Source organism: Mixophyes fleayi, chromosome 3, assembly GCF_038048845.1.
Source record: "Mixophyes fleayi isolate aMixFle1 chromosome 3, aMixFle1.hap1, whole genome shotgun sequence".
NCBI lineage: Eukaryota > Metazoa > Chordata > Amphibia > Anura > Limnodynastidae > Mixophyes > Mixophyes fleayi.
In genome coordinates, this window is record NC_134404.1 from 207,707,296 (window position 1) to 207,731,165 (window position 23,870).

The following is a 23,870-nucleotide window of genomic DNA, read 5'->3' on the forward strand; positions in this document are numbered from 1 at the left end:
TTGGAGGTAACAAATTAGTTGCTCTGGCAGAGCTTCCTCACATCTTCTTATATTCCAGTCTGTGGCTTAAGCCGGTCAAGAAGCAAATAGGAGCAGTCTAGGTGTTAACCATGCCCCTAACCTCTCTCACAGGAAATTGATAATGACACATAGGGGCATATTTAAGACGCATCCCATTATATGAAAGATAGTTTTCATTCCTCATCGTATAGATCATGATTGAACTATCTTTCATATTTATTAAAAAACCTTCCCATGAACAGCGGTTCCAAAAAACTGCTGTTCCTGTGAAGTGCAAAACTCACCTTTCACCTGCCTCTTCTCTTCCTATGTGATGCTGATTGCGATGATGTTTCCTCCTTTCAATCCCTGAGCGCATGCACCAACCAAAAACCTCGGGCATGCGCATAGAGATGCCGGACTGCAAGAACGTGAGTCATGTGACAGGGAGGGATCACATGATCCCTCCACACATGCACTGTCCAGGTCTACTGTTCAGAGCAGAGCTGACTTCAATGAAAGTTTTCAATTATGTTAATGTACGCCAGCGAAGCATAGCTGATAGAATGAAAGATTTCAATCATGTTAATGTACGCCTGCTGCCCCATATACTTTTATGGGGACTGCTCAGTAAAATGAAGACAGATACAAAGCAGCAGATATCTACGAGATCTGCTGTGATGCAATTATTATAATTATTCTCCACTGCGCTTGATTAAAATACATCCCCCCTCCTTTACCAATGTCATGGCTTGTGGAGTAAGCGTGGATGGCTTTTCGCTGTTCCTCCATCCTAAGAAGCATATAAAGGGTGGAATTCCACCGTGTTACCACCTCTTGCTTCAGTTGGTGGCAAGGCAAATTAAATAGTTCTTGTAGCTGCTGCAATCTCCTACATGCTGTTGCAGAATGCTGGAAATGTCCCAAAATTTTACGGGGCACAGACAGCATCTCCTGAACATCCCTGTAATTTTTTAAAAAGCTCTGCACTACCAAGTTGATTGTGTGAGCAAAATAGAGAATGTGATGGAATTCACCCAGCTGTAATGATTTCACAATATTGGTGACGTTTTAAAAAATAACATATATTTTGTGGAGAGTCTGAGTGGGAGAAGCCATGTAGCAATGAGATCCCTTAGTTTTTGTAACAAATTGTCAGCTGTATGACTCTTAGTGAAGCCGGTGATACACAGAGTAACCTGCCTCTGAAAAATCTAACATAGTTGGGTATTTGCTGCTGCTCTTCCTGTTTGTGAAGGCAAATCACCAACCCAGTGGGCTGTCATAGTTAAATAATCTTTAGTTTGCCCACTTCCGCTTGTCCACATATCTGTGGTTAAATGTACAGTGGGTAGAATGTCATTTTGTAGGTCAATAATTACATTTTTATGAACCTTCTGGTAGAGGTGAGGAATAGCTTTTCTAGTAAAATGGTGTTGTGATGGAATTTGGTAACAGGGAAACAAGGATATTGGACACAGATCTAATACTAGCATAGTTGCCATGGCATCTGTGATCCACTTTGCGACTGGGTGACAGCTTTCACACTTGTTCCTCTTGAAAAGGATTGAAAAACAGTCAGTTGTTATAAACTAATAGTAGTCTTCTTGGTCTGTTTCTGGGATGGAGATCCAACCCCAGCAGCAGCAGCATGGGCATTAACGCTAAAGAATTCTTCTGAGCAATTCTGGATAGTGGAGGAATCATCTAACCTTAGCAAGTTGGATGCAGAACTAACTCCGATCGCTAGTGAGAATATTGATGAGGATGGTGTTGTGGGTGGCGATTGCAGGTGCTGGGATCTAGGTGAGAGAAGGGAGCTAGCTGATGCTGGACTGCTTGTTGTTATTTTTTAGCATAAGCTTCTGATTTTCCCAAAAGCTTCCCATGAACTCTCTTCAAATGGCAAAACTTGGATGAGCTTCCTTGATGGTTAAAGTCTCTACCCCTACCTCTACTGACTGTGGCTATGCAAACGCTATAAATGGCTAGACAACTTTTGTCAGGATTTGGGTAAACATAATTCCACACATAAGAGGTGGATATTTTGGTCTTATGTCCAGGCATGACAATGTTCTTCTTCTTATCACTGACAAGAACTGCTTCCATTGGTGCAGGACTTACACAAACAACATCATTGTCATTAACATCCTCATTAGCGCCGTCATCAGCAACACAAATATCCCCCTCATCTTGTTGCAATTCCAAAGCGGCATTCTCAATTTGGGTATCACTGGCTACACTTGGGCTGCTCGTCCACATATCTGCAGAAATGCTGAAAGGAGGCTTCTTTATGAGTACACTATCAGAAAGGTCAGGCTTACACATAGCACTCGTGGATAGACTCTCCTCAGGGATTTGTGTCATTTCTCTATCTAAACATACAGTTTCTTCTGCCTTAGTGCTTTTTTCCAGCTCGACTTTTACACTTAAAAGTATTTTGGCACCACTTTTTAAGTCTGACTGACAAGGTCTTGCATCATCATGACTGACCTTACAACAAGATGCCTGTTAAGAGCTTACCTGATCCCCGTTCCGCTGCGCTGTCAGCGTGGTCTGACAGCGGTATCTGATCCGTGCAGCGCTTCTCCTGATGGCGCCGCTGCACTTCCGGGTTCTTCCTGCTGCCGATCATGTGACTCCTGGGCGGGGAATTCAAACTCGCTGCCTGTGTCAGAGCAATGTGTTTCCTGTTCCTGGCTACAGTTCCTGTGTTCCTGACTCCTGTGAACCTGCTCCCCGTGTATCCCTCTATTCCTCCTACTCCTGTGTACCAACCTGGCTGTGACCTGACTATTCTTTGACTTATTCCTGGCACCACGAACTGGACTATCTCCTGTGTACCGAACCGGCTGTGTTACCAACTATTCTCTGGATCTCCCTCTGGCACTGTATACCCGATACCTCCTGTGTACCGACTCGGCTGTGTTACCAACTATTCTCTGGATCTCCCTCTGGCACCGTATACCTGATACCTCCTGTGTACCGACTCGGCTGTGTTACCAACTATTCTCTGGATCTCCCTCTGGCACCGTATATCTGATATCACCTGAGTACTGACCCGGTCGTGTCTCTGGACCCATATCCTGCCACGCACCCATTGGCTCCGTGCATCTACCGGTTACTGTTCCAGACCTACAACGCCTGGAATTAACGGTTAGTGCCTGTACTTGCACCACTTTGTCTTATTGCTTGTCTGCCTGCCATCACTTAGAACTTTCTCCCTTACGTCAGTAGGCTAATCTGGGGGCCGCGACCTGCGGTTCTTCGGCAGCAAAGTCCACACTACCTTGCGGTGGTTCTTGGTGAAGACCGGAAGGCCGTAAGACTCCGCGCCTTAGGTAAGCCTGTGCTAATACTGACTAAGGCATCAAAATCTTAACAGTTTGCTCTGACCCACTTATCTAACTGATGGAAGCGACAGGGAATCCCACTGCGAGAGTATTACTGGATCACTTAGCGGCTCAGGTTGAAGACCAGGGGAAAAATCAAGAACAGTTATTACAGATTCTGCAGACTCTGTCTAACAGGTTGGATATGCTTCAAGCAGCTCAGGTGGCAGCTCCTATTCCTCCACCTGTTCCGGCTCCACAACCTGCCCCCGCTCCAAGCAGTTCGGCTGTATCTGCTCCAACAACCTCTCAACTCCGCATACCTAACCCACCCAAGTTCAATGGGGATCCTAAGGAATGCCGAGGGTTCTTGAACCAGTGTGCTATTCAATTTGAACTTCAGCCTGGAAACTTTCCTACACAGAAAACTAAAGTCGCTTATATCATTTCCTTATTGTCTGGTCAAGCGCTTGCCTGGGCTTCTCCTCTCTGGGAACGTGATGACCCCATCCTCCATAATTGTGCCACTTTCCTGGAAACCTTCAGACACATCTTTGATGAACCCAGATGAGTCTCCAGTGCAGCTTCTGGACTCCTCCATCTGCGCCAGGGTACCCTTACTCTGGGCCAGTACGCCCTTCAATTTCGCACTATGGCGGCCGAACTTCGTTGAAACAATGAAGCTTTAGTGGCCACATTTTGGCAAGGCTTGTCCGATCGTATTAAGGACGAGCTAGCGGCCCGAGGGTTACCCACTACCCTGGATGAATTGATCTCTCTCTGTAACCAGATTGATATACTTTTCCGTGAACGCACTCAGGAGAGAGAGAGTTCCCGTCGATCTACTTTCAGATTGGCTCCTCGCTTCCAAAGTCCTATTACACTGGAGGAAGAGCCTATGCAGTTGGGAAGAGCATGTTTATCCCAGGAGGAAAGAGAGAGGCGATTCAAGAATCGTTTTTGCCTCTATTGCGGGGAACCCGGTCATGTCCTGAGTCAATGTGGGAAGCGGCCGGGAAACGACCGGACCTAACTGATGACGGAGAGGCTAAGTTAGGTATGAACATTCTCTCTCCTGTGGATTCTAGTTTTTCTATCCAAGTTCTTCTGCAATATACTGATAAACAATTGTCTCTTCCAGCGCTTATTGACTCCGGTGCAGCGGGGAACTTTCTACGAGCTGACATTGTAGAGAGGTTGTCATTGCCTAGGCAACCCTTAGATCCACCTATTGCTATTACAGCTATAGACGGCAGCCGTATCATTGGAGGATCCATTAAGAACAGAACTGTCAACATTTCTCTACGCATTGGAGCCTTACACACTGAGGAAATCTCCTTCCTAGTCATTCCAGAGGCTATCAACCCTTTGATCTTAGGCTTACCTTGGCTCAGACTTCACTCCCCCACTTTAGATTGGCAGAAACCGGAAGTCCTTGCATGGGGTTCAGAGTGTCATTCCCGATGTCTTCCCAGGATTCATAGACCCGCTATGGGCCGTCTTTCCACATCCTCCGGTATTCCTCCTCAATATCATTCGTTTTCTGACGTCTTTTCTGAAAAGGAGGCTTCCAAGTTACCCCCACATAGACCTTGGGATTGCACCATTGAATTGTTGCCGGATAAGATACCACCCAGAGGACGTGTATTTCCATTGTCTCTACCCGAATCAGATGCTATGTCCCTATATATTAAGGAGAATTTAAACAGGGGTTTTATCCGGAAATCCTCATCACCAGCAGGAGCAGGTTTCTTTTTCGTAAAAAAGAAGGACGGCGGATTGCGTCCTTGTATAGACTACCGTGGCCTCAACGCCATGACGAAAAAGAATAGGTACCCCTTACCATTGATCTCTGAACTCTTTGATAGGATCAAAGGAGCTTCAATTTTTTCTAAACTTGATTTGAAAGGGGCCTACAACCTTATCCGTATTAAACAAGGGGACGAATGGAAGACGGAGTTCAATACGCATGATGGGCATTTTGAGCATCTTGTCATGCCATTTGGACTTTGTAACGCCCCTGCGGTTTTTCAAAATTTCATTAACAAAGTTTTTCAGGATTTCCTGTATCAATTTGTTGTCATTTATCTAGACGATATTCTAATTTTTTCACCTGATATTATTACTCATCGCCATCATGTCTCCTTGGTTCTTCAACGCCTTCGGTCACATCATCTGTATTGTAATTTGGACAAGTGTGTCTTCGAAAAAATGCATCTTCCTTTTCTTGGTCACGTGGTTTCTGGCTCCGGTTACGTATGGACCCTGAGAAATTAAAGGCAATTTCTGACTGGCCCCAACTGGTTGGACTTAAGGCCATCCAGCGTTTTATTGGGTTTTCTAATTATTACCGCCACTTTATCAAGGGGTTTTCGTCTGTTATTGCACCCATCACTTCCTTGACAAAGAAATCTGCCAAAGCTAAAACCTGGCCACCAGATGCGGTAGAGGCCTTCAAGTATCTTAAAGAAGCCTTCATATCGGCACCTATTCTTCAACAGCCAGATTCTGCCTTCCCCTTTTTTCTCGAAGTTGATGCATCCTCCGCTGGAGTGGGAGCTATCTTGTCTCAGAAGAATTCTACTGGAAAATTTTCTCCCTGTGGCTTCTTTTCTCGTACATTTTCACCCACCGAAAAAAACTACGGCATTGGAGACAGAGAACTACTTGCTATCAAATTGGCCTTAGAAGCTTGGAGACATCATTTGGAGGGAGCCAGATTTCCTGTTACTATTTTTACGGATCACAAGATCCTGCTATATTTACAAACTGCATCTTGCCTCAATCCCCGTCAGGCCAGATGGTCTTTATTTTTTTCCCGATTCGATATGATCATTACCTTCAGACCAGGATCCAAGAACAAGAAGGCTGATTCTCTCTCTCGTTCCTTTGATTCTATGGATACCGAAGAAGAGGGTGTTAGGTCTATTCTAGATCCAGAATGTATTTTGGCTACTACTCCTACTCGTTTGATTATTCCTCACGGGAAGACTTTGGTTCCTCCACATCTCCAAACTAAACTCCTTAAATGGGCTCATGCCTCCCGTTTTTCTGGTCATGCCGGTATAAAGAAGACCTTGGAATTTATCTCCCGTAGTTATTGGTGGCCGTCTATCCGTTCGGACGTTCGACAGTTTGTGACGGCGTGTTCCACTTGTGCTCAGAATAAAGTCCCTTGTCAAGCTCCATACGGTCTGCTGCAGCCTCTGTCAATTCCGGATCGACCTTGGAGTCATCTTTCCATGGATTTTATCACAGATTTACCCTCCTCCAGAGGGTTCTCAGTAGTGTGGGTGGTCACTGATCGCCTTTCCCGAGCCGCTCATTTTGTGGCATTAAAAGGTCTCCCTTCTGCTCCTGTTCTGGCTCAACTCTTCATTAAAGAGATTTTCCGCCTACATGGCTGTCCAGATATTATCGTTTCTGATCGAGGAACTCAGTTTGTGGCAAGATTTTGGAGGGCCTTTTCTCGTCTTTGTGGAATTAAGTTAAATTTCTCTTCTGCATATCATTCTCAAAGTAATGGTCTCACTGAAAGGACGAATCAAGAATTGGAGAAATTCCTCAGATGTTTCATTTCAGCTAAACATGATGATTGGGTTGATTTATTACCTTGGGCAGAATTCGCTCACAATAATAATTCACACGATTCTACCTCCACTTCTCCCTTTTTTGCTCTTCAGGGATTTCATCCTAAAGTTCCACCCTTCCAAGAGTTAACCGCTTCTGGAGTTCCTGCAGTTGATTCCCTTCTATCGGACTTCTCGTCTAGGTGGGATCTTATCAAACGCAAATTACTTCACACCTCTGCCATCAGTAAAAGAGCATTTGACAAAAGAAGAAGACCATCTCCACTACTTACTCCTGGTGACAAAGTATGGTTGTCTACGAAGAATCTTCACTTGTTGGTCCCTTCTAGGAAATTCGCTCCCCGATTTATTGGTCCCTTCAAGATCATAGAGGTCATTAATCCGGTGGCCTTTAGGTTAAAATTACCTCCTACCTTGAGGATTCCCAATGTCTTCCACATTTCTCTTCTCAAACCACTTGTTATTAACAAATTCTTCTCTTCAAGAAAACCTCCTGCTGCTATTTCTGTGCTAGATCAGGAATTTGAGGTGAAGGAGATTCTAGATTCCCGGATTTACAGAGGTTCCTTGCAGTTCCTGGTTGACTGGAAAGGTTACGGTCCTGAAGAGCGTTTTTGGATTCCTGCACGAGATCTTCATGCTCCGAGTTTGTTGAAGAAATTCCATACCAAGTTCCCTCAAAAGCCTTATAGGTTGTCCGGAGGCCACCCCTGAAGGGGGGGGGGTACTGTTAAGAGCTTACCTGATCCCCGTTCCGCTGCGCTGTCAGCGTGGTCTGACAGCGGTATCTGATCCGTGCAGCGCTTCTCCTGATGGCGCCGCTGCACTTCCGGGTTCTTCCTGCTGCCGATCATGTGACTCCTGGGCGGGGAATTCAAACTCCTATATCTTCTCTGCTCTGACACGCTGCCTGTGTCAGAGCAATGTGTTTCCTGTTCCTGGCTACAGTTCCTGTGTTCCTGACTCCTGTGAACCTGCTCCCCGTGTATACCTCTATTCCTCCTACTCCTGTGTACCAACCTGGCTGTGACCTGACTATTCTTTGACTTATCCCTGGCACCACGAACTGGACTATCTCCTGTGTACCGACCCGGCTGTGTTACCAACTATTCTCTGGATCTCCCTCTGGCACCGTATACCTGATACCTCCTGTGTACCGACTCGGCTGTGTTACCAACTATTCTCTGGATCTCCCTTTGGCACCGTATATCTGATATCACCTGTGTACCGACCCGGTCGTGTCTCTGGACCCATATCCTGCCACGCACCCATTGGCTCCGTGCATCTACCGGTTACTGTTCCAGACCTACAACGCCTGGAATTAACGGTTAGTGCCTGTACTTGCACCGCTTTGTCTTATTGCTTGTCTGCCTGCCATCACTTAGAACTTTCTCCCTTACGTCAGTAGGCTAATCTGGGGGCCGCGACCCGCGGTTCTTCGGCAGCAAAGTCCACACTACCTTGCGGTGGTTCTTGGTGAAGACCGGAAGGCCGTTAGACTCCGCGCCCTAGGTAAGCCTGTGCTAATACTGACTAAGGCATCAAAATCGTAACAATGCCTCACTGACAGTTGCCGAACTAGCACTCATACAGAATGGTGAAGATTCCTTCCTTGCCACTACGTGTGTAGAATGGCATGTTGGCAATTTTATGTTTTTCTGCAGTTAACTTTGCCTTGATTACAGGTGTTTTATTCTTTACCAAGGTAAAAAAACACCCATGCACTTTAACAGATGGCTTTAGCAGATGACATAGAGGGATTGCTATCATCTGGTGCCAGCACCTGCTTGGTGCTCCTGGTCTTCTGTGGACTGATGTAAATCCATTATGATGGCACAGTACAATGTCACTGGAGACTTTAAAGAACACTGCCAGCCCTATTATTTATGTTTCAGCACTGACAATGAGCAATCGCACGTACACTGTAGACTGGCAAGAACACTGCCACCTTTCCTGTTTCTGAGTGAGCTTTGGCACAGCAGAATGTGATTGCAGACTTTTAGGAACACTGTCAGCCCTATTATTTTTTCTTTCAGCACTGAACACTTCCACCTCTCCTGTTTCTGGGCGATCAATGACACAGTAGAATGTGACTGGAGACTTTTAAGAATACTGCCAGCCCTCCTCTTTTTCTTTTATTAATCACGCTGCCCAACTGCAAGATCCCTGCTACCCCTTCTGTGTCTCTCTGTGAAATGGCACCGGATCTCTGTGGAGGGCGGTACCTGTAGAATTCAAAACTCGCGAAATCCGACGACGCAACAATGACGTTTTGCCTCATGTTCCGTTCTGATGGTGCACGAAAGTACCAAGCATGTTCAGGTGGGCTCGGATTTTGGAAAACGGAGCCCGAGCATCTCTAAAAAAAAACACATTCAGAAAAACAATTAACAAAGATTGGCATGTAAACCAGATGAAAGTAAACAAAGTTGTATAAAGTGCAGTCTGATACAATGTCCCAAGCATAAACATGTAACTCAAATATAAAAATGGAGTATTTTCTCACACAATTTGTTCTCTTTGGGCTTTCTGCTGTAAAGTGTGTTGAGCTTTAGCAAGTCTCAACAAGACATTCTAAAGCATAACAACCTCTAGAACCTAGAACATGAGGGCCCTTGTTTTGCAACAATTCTATAAACAACATCAACAATCTAAAAGTAAAATAAAAACACAATCTTTTCCCATGCATTACGCTGACTTAATTTCCTTAATTGAAAACAGACTTTGCTTTAGACAAAAGCTCTGTGGAAGGTTTTAATTGGTGTCAGCTTATGTCTGCAAACAAATTATTGTTCCCACTGAAGACAATATCTCCCAGTCTTCACTTTACAGTCCATGCCGAACTCCTTTCAATTAGAGATGTTCACTGACCACTGTGTTTTGGTTTTGGTTTTGGATCTGGATTAATTTCGTGTTTTGGTTTTGGCAAAACTGCCCTTGCGTGTTTTAGTTTTGGTTTTAGATCCCTATTTTCCTCTAAAATCCATATTTATTTTTATTTTTTTTAGAAAATCACATAATTTGGCTCTTTTTTTGTTCCTACATTATTATTAATCTCAATAACATTAATTTCCAGTAAATTTTTGTCAAGTGACAGTAGCAAGTTGATAAATAATTTCCTATCCTTCATTTGCATTTCTGAGTCACAAAAATGTATGTGCACAAGTCCTTCCAAAGCGCTCCACCGTTAATTATGTTGGATTTGACCAACTTGAACAACAGTATTTTGTACAAAACCATTAAGCACTAGTGCAATTTGTGGACAAAAGGTGAGCGATACTGGAGTACAGTAATGACTGAAGGAAGAGAATATGCAACTCTGTTATTGCATTCTCAAACATTTTACAGAGAGCTCTGCTTCTTGATTTCTTCTCACAGTCTTCAGACTGGAAAAATTATTACAGAGCAGGAAACATTTTATCATTGCAGGAATGCATATTGAGCCACCTGGCTAACCCTGGTTTCAGTATGTGAGAAAACTCTATTTAAAAAAACTCACTCATATCTTTCAGTGGTTGAACTCTTAGCACTATAGCTGAAGTAGCTTGTGAGTTTGTGAAAAAAAGATTCAGCATCAAATGAAAGTGCACTGTTTACCTTGCTTGCAGCTAGGTACACGAGATTGGCAACAGGCAATCATCAGTAAAGGTTGAAGGACTCTTCCCTTGAATTAAAGTCTTTACAGACCTATGTCTTCCCATATTAACAAAGGCATTATCCAGACCAATACAATTGTTTCCATGGAATTTGACAATAGGAATCCACCTTATTTGGAGTTTGTGACACATTTCTTATCAAAATCACTATTAGACACGCACTGTGTCTAATAGAAAACATATTTACTGCACTAGTAAGCATGTTTTCCTTGTGCGGATTTCTTTATACTGTGTAGCTTTTTGATACTTAGCATTACTTTTGTTTTTTATAGCAGGTACACTTTTTGTTTTATCCTGCTCCTCTTTATTACTGGAGCAAAGATCTCCTTAGTCATCCTCCTCACCCCCAACTTTGTAGGAACTTGTGTTGGGACTGTTCAGAAATTCTATAAAAATAAAAAAGCATCACAGTCATCACCACTGTCTACTACACATTCAGAAGTATCAAGTACTATGGCCATAGCTTCACTTTCCTCTGTTGCTTGGGGTTCAAGTGGTTGTGACTGCTTAAAACCTTGCTTGGCAAAGCAGTTACCAATAGCCATCTTTATGCTTTCTCAAATATCCAATATTTCTATATTTGCTATATATTCTTAACTGATACGTCCCTTTCATTTTCAGTAAATTTACTGTTGGATCTCTGCAAAACAACTAAAAATAGATAAATGTGTTTATCTCCCAAATGTTGATGTTAAGCTTCATATGTATAAGTAAAAACTTTTGAAATAACCTTATCGTCTGCACTCTCTTAAGTATCTGCTACAATCAAGGGTACATGTTATTTTAATTAGTAAAAATATGTTTTAGTTAACTATTAAATGTAAGATTTTGAAGATCATTTGAGGCTGATGTGGGGTATGAGGAGGTGATGAGTTGTAGGAGGAACTCAAAAATGTTTCTTATGAGTAATAATAATTACCACAGGATATTGCATTACACAGCCATACATTCCTGGGGTGTGTTAAATGCGTTGCCACCCTGGACATTAACAACCAAGAAATGCTCATGTGTTAGAATGCTACTTTTATAGACTTTTCATATACTTCTGTTTGGTTATATTTTGTGTGTTTCATGCACAAACAACCGTGCTAGCCCTAGTCTCAATGACCAGGGGCAGAAGAGAGTGGGCAAGGTCTGGGGAAGTGGGAAAGAAGCCCATAGGGAGTAGTACTCTAGAGGAGGAGAGGAAGGCACTGAGGAAATTAGGCAGCTTACAGAGATGTAAGTACTATAGAGGAGTATATTACATACATAATAAAAAAAAGAAAATATGGATTAAAGAAAATAATGAAAGCTTACTTAGTACTGTCTCTTTCTTTCTAGTTGCCGCTGTTTTGTCCTGCAGTGCAGATATGTAGAACAAGGAACTGGTCTTGTAACTCTATAAGAAACATAATTCAGGATGTAAATTCATTATAACAAGTAATATATGAAACTAACTGATGTTGTGCATTTGCATGCCTATTATCTTGAAATAAACCTGCAATTACTAAGAGCAATTGCCCAACTTAAACAAGAACTGGACCTTATATAGTAAGATAAAACAACTTGTACTGGCTCAGTGTAATTACTATAGGGCATAGGCCACATCCGGCCCTCCAAACCTTCATGTGCAGCCAGATTTGTTTGCTATAGCTTGGGACACTTGTTTAAAATGCCTCTTATGTCTCTTATTAATAAGATTAAGGGTAATGAGCAGCCCTTTTGAAAGTTAGAGGGGCGCCCCACGCTGCACCCAAAGTGTATCAGGTTGCCTATAACTGCTATAGGAGCTATTTCCTAATGTGCAGTCCCCATACCCATAGCACTGGGGGCTGCTTTACTTCTGGAGGCTTATAATGCTGTTGCAGGCGCAGTTTGCTGATGCAGATCAACAGGAGGTAGGTGGCCCCTTTATAATCTTCTCTCTCCTACAGTGTTGTGAAGGCAGGGGCTGTGCAGCCTAGTACAGCAGTCATTGCCCCTCTAACTGTTCACACACTACCTATTGCAAACAGTTTCTTTCTCTCACTCCCTAGTGCTTCAGCCACGGATTCTGTTTCGGCAGTATAAGTCCAGCTGCAATACTTATCAATTAGGCTTCTCTGTGCAAACATTTGGATTTACACTTTCTAAATGACCTCCAACTGAGTTTGATTTCTTATTCTTTGCACAAAATCTATTTTGTGGAATATTCTGTATATTAAATCCATTATGTAGACATCCCTTATAATTTGAATGATTGTGTAATGCATGGCAAAATCGAGTAAATAGTATTCATGTAATACCCTGTAAATTACAGGTATATTACTGCATGCACTCTTTCAGAAAACTACATCTCCCTGAGTGCCTCATGAGAAGTTCATTATAAATTGCGTTGGCCATTTTGAGGTGGACAAACTGTAAACTAGAAGTATGCAGAGACAGTTAGACCATACCTGCCTACTCTCCCGTAATTCCTGGGAGGCTCCCGAATTTCGGGGGAGTCCTCACGGACTCCCGGAAGAGTAGGCAAACTAAATTTGGCGAAATTCACTCCAGTGAATGTAGGGGGCGGGGCTTGATCTTGTCATTAAGCTCCGCCCCCTCCATTTAATGCCGTGAATTTCGGTTTTATAGTGGGGGCGGGGCTATGGTGACGAAAAATGTCATCACGCCCTCCTCCTACCCCATGTCACATGACTTCTCCCCCGGATATCCCGGGAGAGAAATCTTAAAAGTGGGCATGTATGAGTTAGACACTGCAACAAGTTATAAAAAAAAACACAAAAAACAGGCATTTTGACATCAGAATGTACTAGAAGGTTTCAGGAGATTCTTAGGGAGAAAGGGGAGGAGCCAAAAACAGACTGCTAGAAGATAGTGAATAGTTGCTGGTTGCTGTGAGGCATGCTGTGAATTCTGCCTGGGTTTATAAAGGATCTACCCACAAGGAGCTATAGGATGTTGTTGCTGGATGGTTGCCCTGACGGATGTGTGCAGCTAAAGTTCAAGATATAAAAGTCAGCCCAGAGGGAAGCATCTTTGAAGTAATGGAAAAGAACCAGCTTAACACTATCAGTCAGATGTCAGCAATACTCATATGAAGACAGATATGTTTATGGTTTATTTTGCTTTGATATGTTTAAGTTATTAAAGTTAAGCAAGTGAGACATCAAGCTGTGTTATTAAAACCTTTGACCAGGACTATAAAATTGCTATCAAGATGTTATGGTTCTGTCTGAAGAAAGAGTTTACTTCAGCCATATCTGCTGTATTTAAAGTTTATCTGCCAGCTGACGCAGAATACTAGAGACACAGAGAGAAATCATTTGTCACAAGAGTTTGTCTATATTGCATCAGAAGTTTGATCTTATTTTGAAACTGCCTAAATGGTCGCTGAGGAGAGAATTGCAAGTTGTTTAACTCTACAGTTGCTGGGTGTGATCTGTTTATTCCATTAGACAGTTTACTAGGTGAAGATTATGTCCCTTACACTGGAAGATGTGTATTGTGCAGTATTAGTGTTTCTTACACTGATCTCAGTAGTCACGTATGTGTCAAGTTAATAAGCTTCATATGTCCGGCTAAAACTTTGCTTTAACCTGCAGATTACTATCTACTACCGGTTCTGTCCATTATATAGTGACCCTAGTCTACAGTCATTTCTTCTAAAGCATCATCCTCATCACAACCTCATCAAGTTGTATTAACCCTTGTTGCATCTCTACTAATTTTTGTGTGAAAAGTGTAATCTGTGTAATTGCACTGAAAGTTTATTGTGATTGATTTGTCTAGATAGTCTACTGCAGCAGCACTTTTTCATTGTCTAAGCTGTTAGCAACCGGTTGTGTCTCAAAAGTAATTATCCAGTGAAACCCATTACACTGAAGCACTAGTGCCTAACTTCAAAATGAGATATATTTATTGAATAACCTGCAGTGATTTATGTTTGCATATTGCTAACACTGTAGAAAGATTCCTAAATTGTTATTTATTTTGTGGCATGTTGAATAACATTACAGGGTATATAGGATTTTGCTCTATTCCTAATTGTTTGCAGGGGCTGCACAAACCAAGGGTATCCCTCCCTTATATTAGCAAGATTATATGATCTGCCTTGTTTCTTTGTGTGCATTTTACCCTGTGTTATGATTTGCCTTGTTACCCTGTGTGCACATTACCATGCAGTATCTGTGATTCTCCAGAGGAGCTGATGTCCGGCCATTCCTCTATCAGGGGTTAACTAGCACTGCTAATTAATTATCCTCACCTGTCTGTGGCCTATATATGCCTGCTAATTCCTGAATCCTTTGCTGGTCATTGATGTTCCTAGCCTGCTCATGTGTCTGTTCCTGGATTACTTGCATGTTTCTGGCTGCTACTACAAACTGGTTTCAGTTAAGTCATCTGCTGCATTTCTTTATTATTTACTGCTTGTTTGCCAAGATCTGGAAATCCATTGTTCCATTCAGCCTGAACTGTTACTGTTTATTTTGCCTTACCTGGATTATACTTTTCTGCAATAAACAGTTTAAAACGTTTATTTCACGTGTCTGGCTCCATGGCTGTAATTAAGGAAGTGGTTTTGAACAGAACCCTAACACAAAAAACAAAAAGACGTAGGTTCGGCACTCACTGACTGAATAATCCTGGTGAGTACAAACAGTGTTTTATAGTGAAAAAATAGAATAATAAATTCTCCTTTTTAATGTGACAACTATATACAATTGTTTCACTATAAAACACTGTTTATACTCACCAGGATTATTCATAGTCAGTGAGCGCCGAACCTATGTCTTTATGTTGAATAACATTGCATAATGAAGTCTCATGGTATTACTTTCCTGCACTTTTGCTTCTTATCTGCTGTGGTAAAACCTTACGCCACAAGCAAACACAATAACCCACAAGACAATGCAGTTTTAGTCCTGTGTCCCTTGTTTCATTCCAACACTACTGGGAGGACCTTTGCCTCTCTACCATACCACCGGGACTGTGGAATTCTATCTTACACTACTTCTGGGGTGCCAACCATCTGCCCGATTGATTTTGTATGTCACTGTTCTACACATGGCAAACAGCCTTTTTTTGGTTGGTTGACATTCATAGATATAACTGACTTTATAGACAAGACAGATTACTTTCTGCTTCAAAATTAGACATTATGAGGGACGTGGCATGGCAGCCATTCTGAGAGGACGTTTGTTCTCAGAGCTCCGGCTCAGTCACCCTTGATTTTCCCTATTACAGGGTTATATTGTCGCCAGAAAGTGCTCTGTGTTTGCCCCAGGTGAAGCAGGCACTAGCAGGAGGACTCCCGCGGCTGATGAGCTCTGGACGGCGAGAATACAGGCCAGTAATATTACTGTGGCCTTCCCCACTCGCTGACCCCATGGCCGGCCCGTGCTACCTGAGGGCTTACTCTTACTGGACCTGGACCCTGCGCTGACTCCAGCTATCCCCTCATGGAGTCCTCCTCCTGTGAACCCTGCACCTGACTATCGCTGACATACTCCAAAAAGCTGTGCGGCCACCCGGCAGACATCCGGTGGCACCACTGAAGCGACTGGGGATCTGGACACCAGGCCAAACTGTCAGTTGTAAAACTCCTTACCCTGGCTTCCCCTTTACACCCAGCAGTGCACCCCACATCGGCTTAACCTCTGCAGCGTGGCAAGAGAGGACTCCACCACTCCCCCCCCCCCCCCCAACACCTTAGCTCAAACCACAAGACGGGACTAGGAAGGAATCCGTTGTCCCCATAATACGCCTGGGACCTGTGTTGGGAATCTATCCTTGGATTTTTACCCACCTGGCTGGCCTTGGGGTCTCCTTTGTGCCACTTGGATCTGGGTGTCCACTGACAGTACTGCCTGACTGTCCGCGGTGGCTGTCCTGAACCTGTCAGACAGACTGGATATACTTCAATGTTCATAGGCTCCTCACAGCCTGCTGCCCTCTAGTGGTTTACAGCCCACATTACTGCCCCTGCCTTCTTAAGCACACAGTGCTCATATTCCTATCAGGATTCAGTTTTTCCATATAGGCTACAGGAGCTGCCTAAACTTCCCATCCTGCATTATATCTACTACTGCACTCAAGGGCGGACGCAATCTTGTCCCACCTCACCCTTAATCTCCTGGGATGCTCAATGATTGAATAGCTTCCTACATGCTGGCAGGAGGGGGAGACTGTTCTGCACCACTCTTCAATCCCAGATTCATGTGAGTCCTCCTACCTACGTGGACCGGTTCTTTGTTTTTTACTCTACTACTCTGCTTGGATCTATCGCACACCTAGAGATTCTTGCTTAACCCTCCAACCTCCTGTTTTCCTCCAACATGCCTAAGAGAGGGAAGAAATCCAACCCCAAAGGACTTCCTCAATATTTCTCGAAACAGTCAACTTCAACTCCTCGCTGGGCGAGGACAGAGTCTCCACACACTTCTGCTGATTCTGACTCGGACGAGGATGACATGTCCCCAATAACCAGACGGGACTTTCTATCGCTAATCAAAGAAATTAAAGAACTTAAGTCTTCGGTTCACTCAGAGGTTCAAACTGCCCTTCACTCAATATGTGTGGAGGTGATCTCTATCGGCGACTGCACTGACCAAGTTGAACAGAGACTAGAAACGGTTGTGTGCTCCCAGATGGGGATGGAGGAGGATATTGTGCGTCTTCGCAATGACCTGACATCTGTCCAGTAGCATCAGGAGGATATGGATAACCGGGACAGGCGGAATAAACTATGTTCAAAGGGCATTCCGGAAACGGTTGAATCCGCGCACCTTGACCAATACCCTAAGAAACTTTTCTCCCAACTGGCCCCTGAAGCACCGGAGGAACACTTACTATTGGACAGAGCACATAGGGCCCTAAAACCCAAATTGCCCGACCAAAACCAGCCTAGGGATGTCATCCTACGCCTTCATTTCTATACAGCCACTACGGGGGGGCCCAGAAAACTGCATACTCTAACATATGAAGGTCACAACATACAGATTTTACAGGACTTGTCGCCAACCACCCTGGCTAGACGTCGAGAGCTTGCCCAAGTAACACAAATCCTACGAGATCATAATGTGCGATATCATTGGGGCTTTCCATTCCGGCTCTTCCTCTGGCGCCAGGTCTCTGCTCGCACGCTGCCGGAGACTCAAACTCTTCTTCATCGGCTGGGTCTAGCTCTCGATTCCCCTTCAGTTTCTTCTCAACCATCTTCTTCAGGCACTCAGGATACTAATCCTCAACCTCAAAGAGCACCACAAAGCGAATGGTCCACGGTCCAGAGACCCTCCCCTCCTTGCAAGACCTCTTCCTCATAACTTAACTCCCTGATTTCCCTCTTGGTTCAAGGAGATTCTCTCTCATGTTGGCACAACCGGGACTGGGCTAATAATAGCTGACTATACTTGCTTTCTGGTTTCCTCCTCTGGTCGCTGTCCAAGAAGATGGAAGCCTCCGGTTACCAGTCCTGTGGGCAGCACGGTGGCCTAGTGGTTAGCACTTCTGCCTCACAGCGCTGGGGTCATGAGTTCAATTCCCGACCATGGCCTTATCTGTGTGGAGTTTGTATGTTCTCCCCGTGTTTGCATGGGTTTCCTCCGGGTGCTCCGGTTTCCTCCCACACTCCAAAAACATACTAGTAGGTTAATTGGCTGCTATCAAAATTGACCCTAGTATCTGTCTGTCTTTCTGTGTGTGTGTGTTAGGGAATTTAGACTGTAAGCTCCAATGGGGCAGTGACTGATGTGAATGAGTTCTCTGTACAGCGCTGCGGAATCAGTGGCGCTATATAAATAAATAGTGATGATGATGATGATGATAGTCCTTCATGACGAACCATTGTTGTTTATCCTTAATTGTAATGTTTAAATGTTTGATGTTTGCTGTTGTGTTTTTTCTCTCTTGTTCTCTCTTCTCCCTTTTTCTCTTCTCCCTTGTTGCAGGTTGATCTTCACATCCATCACCTTTTCAGCACCATATTGTACTGCTTGAATAGTCTCCCCTAGTGGTGTGCTTCTCTTCCCTTCTTCACCAGCAGGCCTGTTTGTTTATTTTCTTCATGTTTATACTTTTACCTACGTATATATGTGGAATTTTACCTGCTATGTCTGTCTCCACTGCTTAGACAATGTATTGCTCTGTTTTTTCATATATTTTGAGGGTTTTACTGTGTTTTCCTATGCCACAGTTAGGCCTAGGCCCGTTATTCCTTACGGGCTGTTATGAACGTCTAGTCGCTATTCAATGAACATTGTCCACTTCAAATAGTGTGGTTCCAACTCACAATGCGGTTTAATTTCAAAAAGTAGCAGAGTAACAATTCAATAAAATAAGTACAGCCGATTACATACCAGGCACCCTGGATCCAGCATACAGTCATTCAGTCCTGAAGTCTGTGGTCAAGAAGACTGACTGTTGGCCCCAAAGCTCCTGCTTATATACAGTTAGTGATACAGTGAAAACAATAGAGATTTGGCATGTTTCCATAGGTTCAGGCTTCAGGACAATCCAGTGAAATACAGGTCATTGGCCAGTTCAAACGATGCCCTCCAAGGGTGTGGTCAGCTCTCCAACAGATGCATACTAATCTTCCTGCCGAAAGCTGGTTCAAACTGGTCTATTTGCATTACACACACAATACCATTCTGATCATTTATTCCCTATAATCCATAACTTGCATACGCAAGGTGCGATCTCTTATGCGATTGAACTGGACGTCTGAGGATAAATAGGGGATTAGAATGATCCTAGACATGATATGTTTCCTGTATCCTGAACCTTAGATCTCACAAACATTGTGTATTTAACATTATTATATTTAACTATAAACTCTGCTACATTTCATTATAAATGACTATTTGTTGGAACTATTTTTAAGGTGAACTAATTACAAGTGTATGTGATCATGTAAATGTGTGTACAAGTGTTCGCACGTGTTGTGGTTAAATACGCTCCTCCTTGCTGTAGCGTGCTATTCGCATAATTTCAGACAAAGACAATCAGATTGATATTGATTTTAAATGACCATATCCTATTATGTGACTTTGACAGGGCCCACTGGGGGGGTGGCACTGGGGGGGTGGTTCTCACCTCCCCCTTCCTTCCTACCCGCTCTCCACCTGCCGTCCTCTCGGCTGGATCCTACCAGTCACGTCCCCTGTAGAGCTTTATTGCTCACAGCTGGTCCCCAGATACTTAGTGTACTGCTCCACTCTCCCCACCAGCACTCTAGATGGGTGTCTAGCACCACACCCAACACCCCGCCCTTGTCTCACCGACCCTCCTTACACTCCTACCATGCCTCCCCGTTCCTGGTCGTCCTTCTCATTCACTCCCTCCACTAACAAGAATCACACTTTACTGCACCTACTTCCTTTGCCTGACTCCTCGCCCCTGAATTTTTCATGACCCTTCGCCTGATATCTTTTAACGTCAAGGGACTCAACTCTTAGAGAACTATCCGAGCCTCTCCAGATATAAGGGGAGTGGAGACGGGGACCCTGGAGAGTAAGCTCTCTATCTTTGCTGATGACATACTTCTCACCCTCCAGCGACTGAGAACATCCTTGCCCAACCTGTTCGACCTCCTCGCAAGATATGACAATTTATCCGGCTATAAAATTAATATAACAAAATCCGAAGCCCTGTTCCTCAATCCCACCCCAGGACTGCGTTGATCTCACTTCCCACTTCCACTTCAAATGACAAAAGAAAAAATTTAAATATCTCAGAGTCTACATTACTACCTCTTACAAGTCCCTATACCAGGAGAACTACCCGTCTCTTTCCTGAAGCTTAAATCAGTCATCTTCTCTTGGCGGACTCTAATCATATCGTAATATGGGATAGAGTGCAGTGCTCCTAGTGTGGATAGAGCTGCCAGAGGAAGATGGTAGTATAGTGTCAAAGAAATTTAGTTTTATTATATACAATAAACATAAATAGTTCTGGCCAGAACATAAATACAGAGACCAATTAGGCAAATAAAAATTATAATATTGGTGTGTCATATAATACACATCCCAAGGTCTGTAGCAACTGGAAATGTTCCCAATAGTATATAGGCAAAGTCTTTAATAGAGACAACGCAAGTTGGACAGGAACTGTCACAGCCAAAATGGCATAATTAATGTTCCATAGGCTCCCAGAAATGTCCAACAAATAATGAAGTGGCTAATAGCCTGAAAGAAGCCTGATGGATGATGTAAATCTGTGGGTTGTCTACTTCTGACATAAGGTTTATGCACGCGGCAGCGGGCAGTTAGTAAAGTCCAGGCAGCAGACAATATAGGATAGAAGGTGGACTTACGTTTATGCTGAGTGAGTCACGATTCCTTACCTCCCAGACAAGGAGCGGGGGTTGGACTACTTCTCTCCCCACAGTGCACGTTCACAGTTCTACCAAATGTTCCATCACTCACATTCACATCTTTTGAAGTACATGCTGTTAGGATTTTTAACCCGTTCTCTATGCGTGTTGCTGTCATCTATCACCCCCCTGGACCACACCAACAATTTCTTGAACACTTCTCTGCATGGCTCCCTCACTTCTTATCCTCTGACATCCCCAACATCATCATGGGTGATTTCAACATCCTTATTGCTAGTCCACATTCCAATGCTGCTTCCAAACTACTCTCTCTAACATCCTCACTTGACCTCTCCCAGTGGATTGAATCCGCTACTCATCAGGATGGCCACTGTCTTGATCTTGTTTTCTCTAGACTATGCTCAGTTTCTGATCTCCATAGAATTCCTTTCCCCCTCTCGGATTATCACCTTATTAGCTACTCGCTCACCTGCAGTTCTTTACCCTCCCTAGTGTCAAACCCTTCTAAGCCTCCTAACAACTGCAGGAATATCAACTCTATTGATCTTCAACAGTTTTCCACCTCTCTTCAACACCTTCTCACCCCAATTTCTAAATTCTCCTCCCCTGATCGGGCAGTACCCCATTTTCACCAAACCCTAGCAATTGCCCTTGATCAAGTGGCTCCAGCGACACTACATACTCCGCATAGACTTCATTGCCAACCGTGGCACACTAAAGTAACACGAACTCTACAAAAACTTTCTCGTAAAGTAGAACGTCACTGGCGTAAATCTTGTACCTCTAATGATTTCATCACATGTACTGGTATCTACCACTCCTATAGAAATGCTCTGGACACTGCAAAACAAACATACTTCTAATCTCTCATCTATGCTCAGGTTTCTAACCCCAAACACCTTTTTAACACATTTACATCTCTTCTAAACCCTCCCACCCCAATTCCTCCAACTACCATCAGTGCCCAGGATCTTGCTTCCTATTTCAAGGACAAAATAGATAAGATCAGACTTGAAATGATATCATCTCCCTTGACAAGCAATCGGCTAAATTCCTTTGTAGCACCCTCTAACACTCTTCATTTGATCCCACAAATGAAGAAGAACTTTCTACTCTCTTCTCATCTTCCTACTCTACCTCCTGTCCTCTTGATCCCATTCCCTCACAAATTAGTAGGTCCCTGTCTCCTGTGCTCATTCCCCCTCTAACTAAAATCTGTAATCTATCTCTTTCTACTGGTATTTTTCCATCACTATTCAAGCATGCAGGGATTACTCCCATTTTAAAAAACAAAATTCTGACCCAAACTCTCTCACAAATTACCGACCCATCTCTCAGCTCCCATGCCCCTCCAAGCTTCTTGAGAGAATTGCCTACACTCGCCTCACAGACTTTCTTACAGCAAACAACCTATTGGATACTCTTCAGTCAGGCTTTCGCTCTCAACACTCCACAGAGACTGCGCTGACCAAGGTTGTCAATGATTTGATCACAGCAAAAAGAGAAAACCATTACTCTCTTCTAATTCTCCTGGATCTCTCGGCTGCATTTGACACTGTTGACCACTCTCTCCTCATACAAACGTTACAATCCTTAGGTCTTGAAGGCACTGTCCTATCCTGGTTCTCATCCTACCTATCTAATCGCTCTTTCAGTGTTAATTTCTCTGGATCCACCTCTGCTCCACTTCCTTTATCAGTTGGAGTACCACAAGGCTCAGTCCTAGGTCCTCTGCTATTCTCTATCTATACCACTCTTCTTGGAAAACTAATAAGCTCCTTTGGATTTCAGTATCATCTCTATGCGGATGATACACAAATCTATCTATCCTCTCCAGATCTTTCACCATCTCTGTTGACTCGCGTTACTGACTGTCTTTCTGCCATTTCATCTTGGATGTCTTCTTGCCAACTCAAACTCAATCTTTTAAAAACTGAATTAATAATATTCCCACCAAAAAACAGAAGCTTCCTGTCTGACATTTCTATTTCTGTTGATAACATGACCATAAATCCCAACCCGCAAGCTTGCTGCCTAGGTGTAATCGTTGACTCACAACTATCATTTATTCCCCACATCAACTCTATATCTGTTACGAGCCACGGCGGTGCCCAGCCGCCGCGACTCACTCACCCGCGTCCCGGCCGTCGCCATGACGACCGGGACGTCATTTCCGGCCATAACCCGGCCGTTGCCGGGGCAACCAGTAGACGCTTCAGAGCTGCGTCCCGGCAATAGGAGGAGGCCGGGCGCAGCATTCTACAGCCTGTGGGCTAATTAATATGGGCAGATTATAGGAGGCAATTACAGGCATTAGCCTGCAACTGTGCAGGCCAGGGGCAAGCCCTGATTGACTCTGTTAGTGACTGCTTTATTAACCTGCAGGAGTGTGTTTAACTTGTGATTGGTTCAGCTGGGTATTTAAGGCAATGAGGTCTGCTGCCTCATTGCCGGTTATAGCTTCTGTGCTCCAGTCTGCTGACCTGCTTGTTCCAGTTCCTGTATCCTGTATCTACGTTTGACTTCCCGTGTATGACCCTTGGCTTCGTATTGGACTTCGCTTGTGTTTCCTGTGACCCTGATCCTTGGCTTGTTTACCCGTTCTGCTACTTTGCCTGTGACCTCTGACCTCAGCTTGTTCATCATTACTGTTACCTGCTGCCGGCCTTTGACCTCTGCGTGGACCTGACTCTTCTTGCCTGGGTTCTCCCCAGCCGGTACACACTTCACGACCCTCTGTCAGTCTGCAGCCCAGTCTGTCCCCACCATCAGGGGCTCCAGTGAACACCTGACTGGCAGAGTAGACTCCGGGTTGTGTTGTGCCGGCTGGAGGGGTTCCTAACAATATCTAAATAATGTTACATACATCGAAAGAACATTTCCAGAATACGCACATATCTCACACAAGACACCGCAAAAACCTTAATTCATGCACTCATCATCTCCCGCATCGACTATTGCAATTCCCTCCTTACTGGTCTTCCCAAATTCA

At 44.0% G+C, this 23,870-nt stretch overlaps 1 protein-coding gene across 1 annotated transcript in view; it reads left to right on the forward strand.

Annotated features, from left to right (window-relative positions):
• The window catches only part of C3H6orf58 (chromosome 3 C6orf58 homolog), an 80,430-nt gene that overhangs the window by 46,525 nt on the left and 10,035 nt on the right, over positions 1 to 23,870 (forward strand). The window lies entirely within an intron of this gene.